We start from the raw sequence: 13,277 nt of genomic DNA on the forward strand, positions 1-13,277 counted from the left end.
TGCTGTATACTTCGCTCAGCTCTCTATTTTGAAGCTCAGAAGCTTTCTCTTTGCCTCCCTCCCCAAACAGTCCCTATGCCTTTCCTCCCCATGGGACCAGCCCCCTCTCTTCCCCATGTGGGTTAATGCCTTGAGCCTATCAGGGAACAGGTCATGGACGCAGACGGACAAAAGGGAAAAGCACATTAATATTTAAGAATCTTGTCACTATTACATGAGAAAAAGAGACTCTCTTCCACCAGCACGTGCACACACACACACACACACACACACACACACACACACACACACACGCCTCCCTGTTCTCTGTCTTGCTGAACCCTCTGGGGCCTTTAGAGATCAGGATGAAAAAACCTCGAATAGGGTTGCCAAGGAAAACCTCAGGTCCTTTAATTGGGACAAGGAGGGGTGTGTCTATGCTCCTGGGGGTGTTGTGTTTCTCAATCTAGGTTCTACTAATAAAAAGTATAGACTGGTGTCCATGGCAGGAAGTCTTGGTCGAGGCAGACCGCTCCCCTGGGACCATGCAGACTCATGCCCGTAACCACGCTCTGCTCAAAGACTATGGCTTTGCCTGTAGGGCCCTGCTTCTCCCATCCCTCCTGGACCTGAGGACCATGGTCATCCTTCTCCACATCTCCCTCACCCGGGATCCTTCCTCCAGTTTTGCACTCCCCACCGCCTCCTGCTTCTCTTGGTGATGGCTGTCCCTTGTTCATTTCCCTGGTCCAGCCTGGATCCATCAGTGAGGACATCTGCGTGCTTTCCCCAGGCCCAGCCTTTCTCTTGCGTTCTGATTATTCCATTTTGACAAGAGCCATCTTGGCCCGTCCACATTCCAAGCATTGCCTGGAATTTTATCACCAGACCAGGCTAAGTGACAGGTGGAAAAGAACGGGAGGAGACGGGGAGCCACGCGGCAGTCAGTGGTTGTCAGCCGTACCGTTTTGAATAAGACTGTCCTGAATTTCAGTATCTTTTTAAAAACGTACCTGTTCTCTGGGAAATAGGCAGCAAACCCCAAACAGCGTTTGCCCTCGTATTTGGGAAGGAGGAGGTATAGGTGGGTCTGGGGAGGAGGTGGTATGCTTGTTACAGACCTTTAGTCTCATCTGTAATGTTTTAGTTTTTCTTAAAGAAGAATGTATTCACACATTATTTGGGAAATTTAAAGATAACAAATAATAAATTTGGTAATTAAAAAACTTTTTTTATTGACGTATAATATAGTTGATTTACCATATCATGTTAGTTTCAGGTGTATAGCACAGTGATTCATTTATATATATATATATATATATATATATATATATATATCTTTTCAGATTCTTTTCCCTTATAGGTTATTACAAAATATTCAGTATAATTCCCTGTGCTATACAGTAGGTCCCTTGTTGGTTATCTATTGTATATATAGTGGTGTTTATATGTTAATCCCAACCTCCTAATTTATCCCTCCCCCACCCCCTTTCCCCTTTGGTAACCATAAATTTGTTTTCCATTTGTCTCAGTTTTTTAGATTCCACATATAAGTGACATCATATGATATTTGTCTTTCTCTGCCTGACTTACTTCACTTAGTATGGCAATCTCTAGGTCCATCCATGTTGCTGCAAATGGCATTATTTCATTTTTTTATGGCTGAGTAATATTCCGTTGTATATATGTACCACATCTTCCTTATCCATTCATCCGTTGATGGACATTTAAGTTGCTTCCATGTCTTGGCTATTGTGAATAGTGCTGCAATGAATATTGGGGTGCATGTATCTTTTCAAATTACGGTTTTCTCCAGATATATGCCCAGGAGAAATTTAAAGATAAAAAACAATAAGCTTAGTAATTTTTTGGAAAATTTAAAAAAATGGATAACAGGCACAGAATCTCTGTATATAACATAATATGTGGATGTTGGTATATATACTAGAGATAATGCACTGTCTGATGTGATCTGTTCACAGGCTAATCTTGTCTGCACTGGACCGGGACCGTATCCTGAATCCCTTTGCATCTCTAGCATGAACCACGGGCACTGGGCTGCACTGGCCCTCAAGAACAGTTTGTTGAGCCACAGGTAAAGGAAATCATCAGCTTTCTTAGGGGTGGTGATCTGAAGAGTGGGAGCAAGGAAGGGATGACTGGGCTGAAGTGAAGACAGAGGACCCGGCTCTCGCTGTGATCCCTGTGTTTCCTGGACGTGAATGGCAAGGTGTTTGGGTGCTAATTTCTTGCCCCCTATGCTCCCCGTAAGCTGGCCCCCCGTGTGACTGCAGGGAACACCTTGGCAAAGAGCCTTCTTCAAAGTGTCTCAGCATGATGGGGAGCGGGCATCGCTGCCAGTCACGGAGGACATGTGTTTCCGGAACCACTGAGTTCCAACCAGTAGCCTCGCCGAGTTCTGGCAATCTGCGTGTGAACTGTGCCCTACTGCAAAGTGTACCCAGATTGGGGGCGGGGGGCGGTCACCCCCTCCTTTGAAACTGCTGTTCCTCTCCATTTGCTGCTGCAGATGCCAACACAATTCTTGTTGCATTAACTTGGCTGGGAGAGTGAGGAAATGGCAGCAGCATTAATTAAAAATAATGTGCCACCAAGGAGGTAGCTTGAGCTCACTCCCTCTCTTAGTATTCCTCTCGATTCCTTTCCTTCCAGCTTGCGGCTGACGCGCTATAGGTGCCAGGGAGGGGAACCCGCGATGTTCAGTAGAAAGATGACAGAAGAGTGAGAGATTAGAGAGAGGGGCTCCAAATGTGATGAAAATGTTCAATCTTAGAGGTATCTGTAAGGCAGATTTTTGAAGGCACTAAAAAGAATAGTAAAAAAATCAGGGGGAAAGAATTGGATTCCTGAAGTTAGGGGGACAAGGGAAGGATTGGCAGAAAGTGGTATAAGTGGATACTTTTAAAAAACAATAAAGAGAAGAAATACCATTCTACAAGAAGAAGGACCAGGTCTCTTTGTAGAAATGACTGAGTCAATGGTTGGGGCAGGAAATGTATAACTTTGTAAGAAGTTCTTACAGTGCTGAAAAGTAAAGCAGTTTGTTCAAAAACAAACAACCTAAAACCCCAATGGCGGCGTGTGTGCCAAATGGACACAAGAACCAACTGAAAGAGCTCGTGACGGGCAAAGCTGGGGCAACTTGAACAAGAAAATGAATGACATAGTGTCGGATTATAGCCCAAAGTATAAGTATCCATGAGTCCATACTGATGTAAATAAATGATTGAATATATACGTAAGTGGAAGAGAAAAGACAAATCTCTTGTGCAGAAGAATTCCGAATAATTGAGGTTTTGTGCACCCGCTTCATGGAGGTGGAGAGTAAATTTCCACTCCTTACATGTGACCTGTGCTTGGTGACTTCCTTCCAAAGAGTACGGTATGCATAACTTTATAGTGGAGAAATCTGACAAAACACTGCCTCAGCAGCGGTTATCGAGGTCAACGTCATTATGGTTAAATCACATTAATAGCTTGTATCCTTGATATGATGAGAATGATACTTCACCTCGGTGACCTCCCTGCCTCAAACCCATAACTCCAGTCTACCCATGAGAAATACCATCAGAGAAACCCAAGTGGAAGGACATTCTACAGAATACCTGACCCATACTCCCCCAATCTGTCAAAGTCATCAAGAACAAGAAATGTCTGAGAAAGTGTCACAGACCAGAGGGGCCTAAGGAGACGTGATGGCTAAATGTAACGTGATATCCTAGATGGGGTCCTGGAACAGAAAAAAGGACATTAGGGGAAAAACTAAAGATATCTCAATAGAGGTTGGACCTCTGTTAACAATAAAGTATTAGTATCGCTGCTTGGAACCATCAGCGTCCACTACAGTGTGAAAGGGAGTCCAGACTGAAAAGAAAAACCCTTACAATTGCCATCCCAGCCCAGAAGCTTCACAATCACCTTCACAGCCATGCTTACGTTGTAAAAAATTATGGCTGTTGCAAGCTGTGGTTTTTCAATTTAATGCTGTTCTAAATGCCTGTACTTTCAGGTAGTCTCCTTTGGAAGTGAAAGCAATATTTTCAGCATTCCAATGTGTTTGTTCTAGGCTTGTTGACAGAGTAGGATGACTGAGCCGTAGAAGGAAAGAAGCAAATTTGGGGAAGGATCCATGGAGTTGACATATGCATTATTCAAAATTAAACAATCCTCGTAAACCCATGTGTCCCCCCTGCTGCCCCCTACAAAGTGTGTTATTTCTTTTCCTGAATAACATTTTCCTCTTAATGCTGAATTAATAAAGTTATTTTCATTTCATTATGTCTGGCTTTCAGGGTACTTTCTAATAAATTCAGTCTTTATCAGTTAGAAGCTGCCTTCTGTTTCACATGTTGTCTCCTGCATGGCCTTTTGTTTCCTAATCAATATCACAACTTCTAAATGAAGCGAGGAAAGGATTTTGTTGTCTCAAACCCCATTCGGTGCGTGAGCGAATCAGAAGCGAGCTGGGGCTGCCACCTCTTCCTTTGTTGTGTTCACCAATTAAAAGGTGTTACTCTCTTGGTAATAAAGTGTCACCTTGTCCCTCCAGGTCCTCACTGTGGCCTCCTTTGATCTCACTCCTTGTTTAATTTGCCAGCTGGCATCACTGTGGTCTCAGATTCCAAAATTGTCCAGGGCCCCCACTTAGGTCAAAGCCCTTCTCTGTTGGAGGGAAAACGTTGAAACCCTTCCATCCTTTACTCCTAGCTGGCTGTCGCTGGAGCTGATCACACAGTCAACTGCCACACAGAGCTAATTTCAGAAACTTCTTAAAAGAGTTGTTCTTCAAGGGCAGCTGTCCGCACAGGGGCTGTGTCCTCAGGCATGTTTATACACCAAAAGGGAGAGTAGGGTCCAGAAACAAATAGTGTAGCAAGAATATATAATCACATTAGTTCAAATACCCAGATAATTGATTGAATAAACTGGATAACTGCCACGATGCTTCTCTTCCCCATGCAACCACGCACAAAGCTAGTGAGGAATTCGGGAAGACTGAAATATCATTAGAGGACAGGGGTGTGCTTTGAAAACAGCACGTTCCTCGCTGCCAGAACTGGTTGGGTTTGACTTTTGATCCAGCCCTTATGTTTTTGCATAACTGGGAGATTTGGCAGCGTGAGAAAAATGAACGCTTTTATTGAACTTCTGCGTTTCCGATACTTTACCATCCGTGGTCTCATTTAATCCTGTGTTGTATGAAAGGCCAGAATTACCTTCTCTATTTTACAGCAAAAGAAACTCTGCCCCAGGAGGTCACATACTAGTCACCGAACTAGTAAAAAGTAACCCAAGGACTGGAATTTAGGTCTTCTGAACTCAGTTCTTAGAGTTTTCGTCCTTTCGTAATGTTTTCATTTTTTCTTCTGGGGTCTGAATTCATTTGATTGTCTGATGAAATGTCTCCTAAAAATAGCATGCATGCACGCAGGCACACACAATTTTGCTATAATTTCAAGAGGTTCCCCATCACCCCCAGGTTGAGAACCACTGTCCTACACTGTGCCATCTCTATAAAGGTGATAGAGTAAAAAACCAGGAAATTCAGAGATAGGACAATAAGCAATTTGAAGATGAGAATCAAGACCAAATTCCCAAGTTCTTTGCCAAATATTCTTTCTTCTCCTGGAATATATTATCTCTCGGAGGGACTGGCGTATCCTGAAATTAAATGTGTTAAAAATTACCTTGGGGGGTTATAGGCAGAAATGGGAACGTATTGATGGAAAATAAAAACCTGAGAAGATACTGAACTGAAAGAATGAGAAGCAGGGTAAAATGAAAAGGAATAAACAGAATGGCCAATTAGATAGTTTCAATCGTGAACACTGTGCAACCAGCACGTTGTGCATATTTATGAAATCCGTTGCTGGGAGAGGGGCTGTGGTGGAAGTGATGCAGGAAATTGAGTGTGGTTACCTAAACGGGCTCATGGAGGCCAAGTGGGCACAGCCTGTGGTCACCCTTGGCCTGGTGGGATCCATCCCACGCATCACTTTCACCTCTAGCTATTTCCCCCTGCAAGCCCCGGCGAGCCCGTTCTTCGGAGTCGATAGTTGCTCTTGCTGAAAGCTTGGAAGCCACTTGTTGGCTAGGGCACCCGTCACTGTGATTAGACCTGGTGGCAATGTCTTGCCCTTCCTGTCGGTTCTCATGCACGTCCTTCTTCCTAACTGCTAGATGGACCCCGACTCATCATGCTTCCTGCTCTGAGGTCTTCCAGGTCTGCTGGGTTTAATTCACTGCCCTGCTGTGACCTCCCTCTCTGGTGTAACCTCTCTGGACCGACTGGCCGGTTCTAAATGAACCCTCTGCTTCACTCCTCCCGTGTGATTCCACTGAGCTTGTGGACGTTCTGAAAGGCCTGAACACAACTCCAATGTTGTCTGTCTCAGGATAACCCTGGCCCCATTTCTCTCTTTTGATCTGTAGTGTCTACAACCCAGGAGCTATCTCTGTCACCACACCAGTGCCACCATGGCCTTGTCCTTCAGCACCTGGTGACTCCTCGGATAGAAAGATTTGGAAGGAGTTCATCTCCACTCCCCAAGCTTGGGCTTCTAGGAGATAGAGTTGGGGCTGGGAGCTGGGATATGAAGGTAAAATCGAACAGGCACCATCAGGGGCTGAGCCAGGACTTGAAAAATAAGTTGGAAAATCAGACCCTCAAGCCAAGGTCAAGAAATAGTTCTCAGGCTCTCTGGCCAACTATCTCCAGAAGTTCCTTCGCCGAGCATCTTCAGGCCAGCCCTCCCTCCTTTAATTGCTTCCTGGCTCCTGCAGGACCTATCTGCACACTGGTTATGTCTGAAGATGGGGTTATTCAATGTCTTGATCAAGACTGAGCATGTCAGAATGGACCTCTGTCCACAGAAGTCATTCCAGGATCAAACTAGTAATTTTGAAAATTGATGGGAGTTAACAACAACAAAATTGGTCCTTTCAGCCCAGTTACCTCAGTTATTTTAATGATGGCATCCGTCTCTTCAGTGATTCACCCTTAGCTTGGCACTCACCCAACAGATGGTCCATCCAGATAGTGTCTACATTCTGAAACAGAATCAAGAATTGCTGTTTATTCATTTGTCTATATTAATGACCAATTTGTGCCCAGTCAATTGGATTAGATCAGTGGGTTAGATCCAATTAGTGAATTCAATTTTTTTTTTCCCTTTAAAGGAAAAAGCTACCCCAACCATTTTTAGCGGGTTGTTTTAAATCACATGTACCTATTCTACTGAAGGCACTACTGCCTATGGCAGGTTTAACTTCCTGGAAGTCGGAAACAGAATTCAAGGTAACCCATGTGACACAATAGACACAAAAGGCATGATCTAAAGGTAGGACGCAGAAGTATGAAAAACAGTTTGTACTGACACAGAACACAGGTTGATACGAACCCTATGCCATCTATGTCTAATGCGCTCGTAACAGGCTTCCTAGTTTTATAGGGAAATATATTTTTGTATGTTAATCCCTGGTGGTTTGGAATAAAATATCAATAAATTACAACCGAAGAGAAAATGGAATAGCAATGCACAGAATCTGCACATGAATATCTGAGAGAGGCTGTATGATGATTATCTTTGGCATTCGTTTGGCAAACACTTCATTATCACTTTCCTCGGGAAGTGCTAACCCCGGTGTGCATTTCTTCTAGCTGTAAATCAGTGACGTCTTTCAGTAAAAAGCACATAATGACCAATGACGTTGGTGTCCCTCACCCTCTCACCCCCTTCCTTTCATAAATGTTTCTGTTTGGGGCAATAACGCTGTATAATTGGAAAAGAATTCTAAAACCACATCTACATAAAGTAACAACTATGCTTGAACCACTATGACTGTCGCCTCTCACTGAGCTATTAGGCAAATAGGATTTATTTCTCGTACTAATTCCAGCTATAGTTAATCTCTGCTGGCCATTTGGAGCTTTGTGTGTGGAAGGGCTTTCTGAGGCTATGCCTGGTCTCAGCAGGAAAGGGTTCGTTAATTGATTAGTGATGTCTGCTCTGGGCACAGGAGGAGGGCATCATAGCAGAGAACACTGTTACAGCCTGTCCTACCATAAGGAGTGACTGGATGCAATGCTATGTAGATAAATCACATTCCATAGATCCAGCTAAACGTCTCCTTTGAAAATGATTCGGTACAAGTTTACCCAGGAAACACACAACTAAAATGAGCTACTCTGTGACTCAGTACATGCTTGGGGATACAGAAGAGCTTTACCTACATTAAAAGGGGGGAAAGCCCCAAACTCTCAATCATTTAGTGTTGTAATGTGACCTTATTCTTAAGACAGTCACAATAGCTAGACCAATTCTAACAGTAGGGTTCTACGTCTTGGGCTTAAAAGTATAAAAGTGCATGCATCTTCACCTGTCTTTGCTAATAATGTCACAACAAACGTGGAGAAAACCACATTTGATAGCCCTAGATGATCACAGTAGGAAAGCAGCCCCTTAAGGAGAGCTTCTCAAGAAGCTGTTAAGATGTTGAGCTCACATGTGGCCCACACATTAGACTCTTCAATTGTGTTTCCAGCATGTCTCCAAGGTGCTTTGAATCTGCTAAGGCATCCTCCTGGTAGTGTAGCTCACGACCTAACTAAAAGAGTCTGTGTCCTAGGGAACTGCTGGACACTCAGCTCGGGGGAAAAACATTTCTGAAGTCTTCTCAAACCTTTTTATTTTTGCCTCTCAATCTCTGGTGTCCTAGCTCCAGCTGCCATGACAAGATACCGAAAACTGGGCGGCTGAAACAACAGGAATTTATTTCTCCCCTTTCGGGAGAGTGGAGATCCAAATCAAGGTGCCAGCAGAGTTGGTGCCTGGTGAGGGCTCTCTCCTTGGGTTGCAGACAGCTGCCTTCCTGCTGTGTCCTCACACGGCATGGGGATGGTGTTAGAGCTTCAACATATGAATTCTGGGGGGACACATTTAGTCGATCACATCTGGTATGTGGTAGAGGGAAGGCACTTCTATGAGGCCCTATGTAGGATTCCAGATTTCAAGTCAGAAAGCATAATTTATTTGTTTGTATTTTGGACTAGCACATAGTGGGTGCTCATTAAATATTTATTGAAGGGCTAATTGGTAGAATAAATGATAAAGAATGAATAAGTGAATGCAGAAGTGAGTTAACCTTGGGCCAGGCTAGGCACAGGGATAATTTGAGGTCATTTTTGCCCTCACTTGTCTGGCTAACCAGAGGTCTGCTTAGAAGAAAGTGTCTAGAGGATATGAATTCTTGCAAATTCTGAAATGCCACAATTCTAGAGTTCTAATTAGACGGGATGCAAACTTCCTTAACTCCATCTCTAGGTGGGGAATGCCAGGGGAAGGCAGTCCCTTTCCTGTGCTGCCTATTTGGAATCTCTTTTCTTTCTCTTGAGCAATTGCTTCAGTCTTGAAAAGGGTATAAAAAAAGAGTTACTCATTTCCAGTGTGACCTAAACTGCAATTCTCTAATAAAAGATGGCAAACGTGACCTCTCTTCCTTTCTTCTTCATCTGCACACGTTTTCATCATGTTTTGTACAGAGCACATCACCCTTCCATGCAGTGGGTGTATGGGTTGAATTGTGCCTCCCCTCTCCCACCCCCCAAATTCACATGCTAAAGTCCTCACCTCCAGGGCCTCAGAATGTGACCTTATTTGGAGAAAGAGGTAATAAAATTAAAATGAAGTGATCAGAGTGGGCCCTAATCCAATATGACTCATGTCCTTATAAAAAGAGGGGAACATGGAGACCAACATGCATACAAGTAGAACATCATGTGTACATAATGACAGCTATCTACAAGCCAAGGAGAGACACTTAGAGAAGATCCTGTACTCAGAAGGAATCAACCCTGCCAACACCTTGATTTCAGACTTCCAGCTTCCAGAATTGCGAGACAATCATTTTCTATTCTGCAAGCCACCTGGTTTGTGGTACTTTGTGATGGCAGCCCTAGCAAATTCATACAGCAGCTCATGAAGAATAGCTTCGGACATCTAGTGGCTGGAAGTTGCACCTAGTACATTTCTGTTCAGCGTCTGTGCTGTGATCTGTGGATGGACTTAGCTGTCTGTTGTGTTGTAGTAAACCATCACAATACTGAATGGTTTCAAACACCTACAACACCATCAGTCTGTCACTTCTCATGATTCGGTGGGTTGTCTGGGGCCGAGACGGATGATTCCTCTTCTGGCTTCACTTGGGTCCCATCCTTTGCTGCGTTCCGCTGGGGGCTCAACTGGGAATCAAATGCCAAAGGTGGCATCTTGTCTCCCAGGGTCTTTCTCCATGTCATGGTGGTCTCGCTCCTCCTCACAGAGTATAACAGGCAGCCCACGCCTCTTACATGGCAGCTCGATCTCAAGAATGCAAAGGAAGACGGCGCCAGGCCTCTTAATGGCTAGACTCAGACTGGCTGGGCATCACTTCTGCCACGTGCCATCAGGCAAAGCAAGTCGAAAGGCTGGCCTAGCCTCAAAGGGAAGACAGACAGACGCCACCCCTTGTGAAAAGGAGTGGCCATCATCTGTCTACCATAGCTAGGTGGAAACCCTAAGTCAGAATGGAGACAGAAAATACATGCTATATCCATAGGATGCCTTTGGCTGCACGTAAGAAAAGCTCTGGATTCAAAGAGGCTTTGACATAAGAAACTTAATTCTCTTACGTTATTGGAAGATCGGAGTTGTGAGAGCCTAGGGCAAAGTTCCCTGAATGGCTTCATGATGTTCCTTCTGTCATCCTCAGTGTATCAGTCAGGATGGGTTAAGATACGCTGCAATAATAGACCCAATCCCAGTGGCTTTAAGAAGAGTTCAGTTTTACTCAGGCTACGTGTCCATGGTGGGGCCTCCTCACTGACATCGCTTCCAGGCTGACAAAGCCACTCCCACCTGGAGCATCGCTGGTCACCATGGCAGGAGAAAACGAGAGCTCTCCCATGTCTTAAAGCGGCAACTGGATGCTCTGGTTCAGAAATGACATGCACCATTTTTGCTCAGGATTTTTGACCAGTAGTACTAAGTCACTCTCCCCTCCTGCTCACTAATGGGCCAGGAATTGCAATTCTACAGTCTGCCTGGAAGGGCAGAGATATTTCTTGTGCAGCACTGATGACTATCAAACTGAATATCAATTTCAACTAATGACTGGTTTCTGTCCCCCCTGCCTCACCCCCTCAGCCCCCCATGGTCATAACCTCCACGGAAACAACACTTAAAAAAGAAGAGCAAGGAAAATTTCCCCAGAATCTCCCAACAGTTCCCGCACTTAGCATTGGCCAGAGCTGGATCACATATCCATTCTTAACTAATCTGGCAAGGGCAATGGGATTATTATGATTGGCTCAATGCCATTGGGATCCGTCTTCTAGAGCCAGGGATTGGGTCACTGTCTCCTGAGCCTACGAGCGCTCTGAAGTTGTATGTATAGGTGTTGAAAAAGATGATTCTTAGGCACTTTTTAATAAGTCACATCCGCAACAGAAAGATGCTTCCATACCGTCAACAATTCAGGTACTGAAACTAGAAGGAGAAAGTAGGGGAATGAATGTTGGTGGGCAACCAGCCTGGCCAGCTACAAAGGGCAAAGTGTCAATAAGATGTATAGTGTTTTGCATTCAATAAGAGTTAGAATAGATAACCCCTAACATCCTGTTCAATTCTGAGATCTACTATTTTCTGTGAGTTTGTTGATGCTACCATCTATGAGCACAGAGGTTCAGAACATATTTGTGAGGGTGGTCTGAGGAACCAAAGCAATTTCCCTTACTTAATGCCACCGATCAAATTCTGTTAGAGTCCTACGCAAAGAAGGCATGTTTCTACCCATTGCTAGGAAGCTCCCAATTTTGGAATAATGATGGGGAGGTGAAAGCTCAGGGAAGAGAAAAGGAAGGGATTGGCTTTAAAATTGCACATAGTCTGAAGGTAAAAAATTTGTACTTATGATTCCCAAATGTATGTGTGTGTGTTACGATATATACTTTTATCTGCTCTCCTGAGCTTGTGCTGAATTGCACCACTTAGAGCTCTAAAAGGCATTTCCACATGACCATCACGAATGCTGTCCTGAACCTGCCCTTTGACTGCCAACTACCAGAAACCTACTTCACTCCTTCATCTTCTTTTACCTGGATTATCCGAAAGGCTTCCATATCTCTCTTCTCCCATCCAGTGTTCCTTACTCCAGTTGACTTAGAGATCCAGTGAACATGTAAACCTGACTGACTTCCCTTTGAGTAAAACCCACCAATAGTTCTCCATCAGCTGCAGAATAAATTCAAGTTCTTTGGCAGGGGATACAGCCCTCTTCTGCCAGCTTTATTTGGAAGACTCCCTCCAAGTTTATGCTCAGCTGCTGTCTCCCCAGCTCGCACACCCCACTGCCTCCTGTCTTCTGGATTTTGTGAATGATGCTCCCTCTGCTGGGAGTGTCCTTCCCCTCTTGTTTGCTGTATTAACTTCGAGATTCTGCTCCTTATCTCGTTGAGAAAACTGCCTTCGATTCCACCTTTCCCCTCCCGGGCTAGGTTGGGTGCCTGTCATCTGGGTGCCTCTCAGAGCACACTCGGTGCCCACCTTTGTCATGGGACATAACCATGGATAAGTTCATCATTTGTTGTCTGCCTCCCCAGTGGTTTACAAGCTCCCCTTCCTTGAGGAAAGGGACTGTCTTATTTAGCTTTTATCTCAGCACTTAGCACAGTGCTGGGTGGAGAGTAGGCACTAACTAAAATAAATGCTTGTTGAACAGAATCATGAAGAAGAGGGTGGCAGCTGAGTAGAGAGAATTGGGGGAGTGGGAGAGGGTGCAGGGGAAGAGGCAGGAAATGGAGAGATAGAAGCACGTGGGGAGCTGCCAGGGGAGTTTGTGAACCTCCCATCCTAGGATCGAGGTCTCCCTCGGGGGCCTTGGAATCTGGGTTTCAGCTCCAATTGATCCATTCCGGATTCTGAGAAGAGGCGTTCTGCCACTCCTGCATGGGGGATCCTTGATTTGGGTCACACGTGAGACTGAATGGACAGCTCTGGGGACAATCTCTACTGCCCACACACTGATGAACTGTCCCCTGCCTTCAACCTAAGTACCTGGGCACTTGCTCAAAGGGCCAGAACTGTTGGCAGAATTTTGGACGTCGCTTTTTGTTCTCATTTTCCTGCCCCCAGCTCCACCCCCTCAGGTCAAAGATGAGGATTGTAACTCCCCCTTGGGTGGCCTCATGGCTTTGAAAGTTAGACTCAGGCCTCCTTTCCCAGACCCAAGCAGTAAGCACG

The 13,277-nt window shown here is 44.8% G+C and overlaps 1 protein-coding gene across 3 annotated transcripts in view; it reads left to right on the plus strand.

Annotated features, from left to right (window-relative positions):
* The window catches only part of ADPRM (ADP-ribose/CDP-alcohol diphosphatase, manganese dependent), a 390,622-nt gene that overhangs the window by 376,142 nt on the left and 1,203 nt on the right, over positions 1-13,277 (plus strand). Inside the window, exon 5 of one of the 3 annotated variants that reach the window (XR_009516969.1) lies at positions 1,962-4,381. The gene's annotated coding sequence lies outside the window, so the exon portion shown is untranslated. Of the gene's footprint in view, positions 1-1,961; positions 4,382-13,277 lie in introns of those variants that run through there. The other 2 variants (XM_059997159.1, XM_059997160.1) reach the window with 2 other exon arrangements.

Source organism: Delphinus delphis, chromosome 19 (genome assembly GCF_949987515.2).
Source record: "Delphinus delphis chromosome 19, mDelDel1.2, whole genome shotgun sequence".
Lineage (NCBI taxonomy): Eukaryota > Metazoa > Chordata > Mammalia > Artiodactyla > Delphinidae > Delphinus > Delphinus delphis.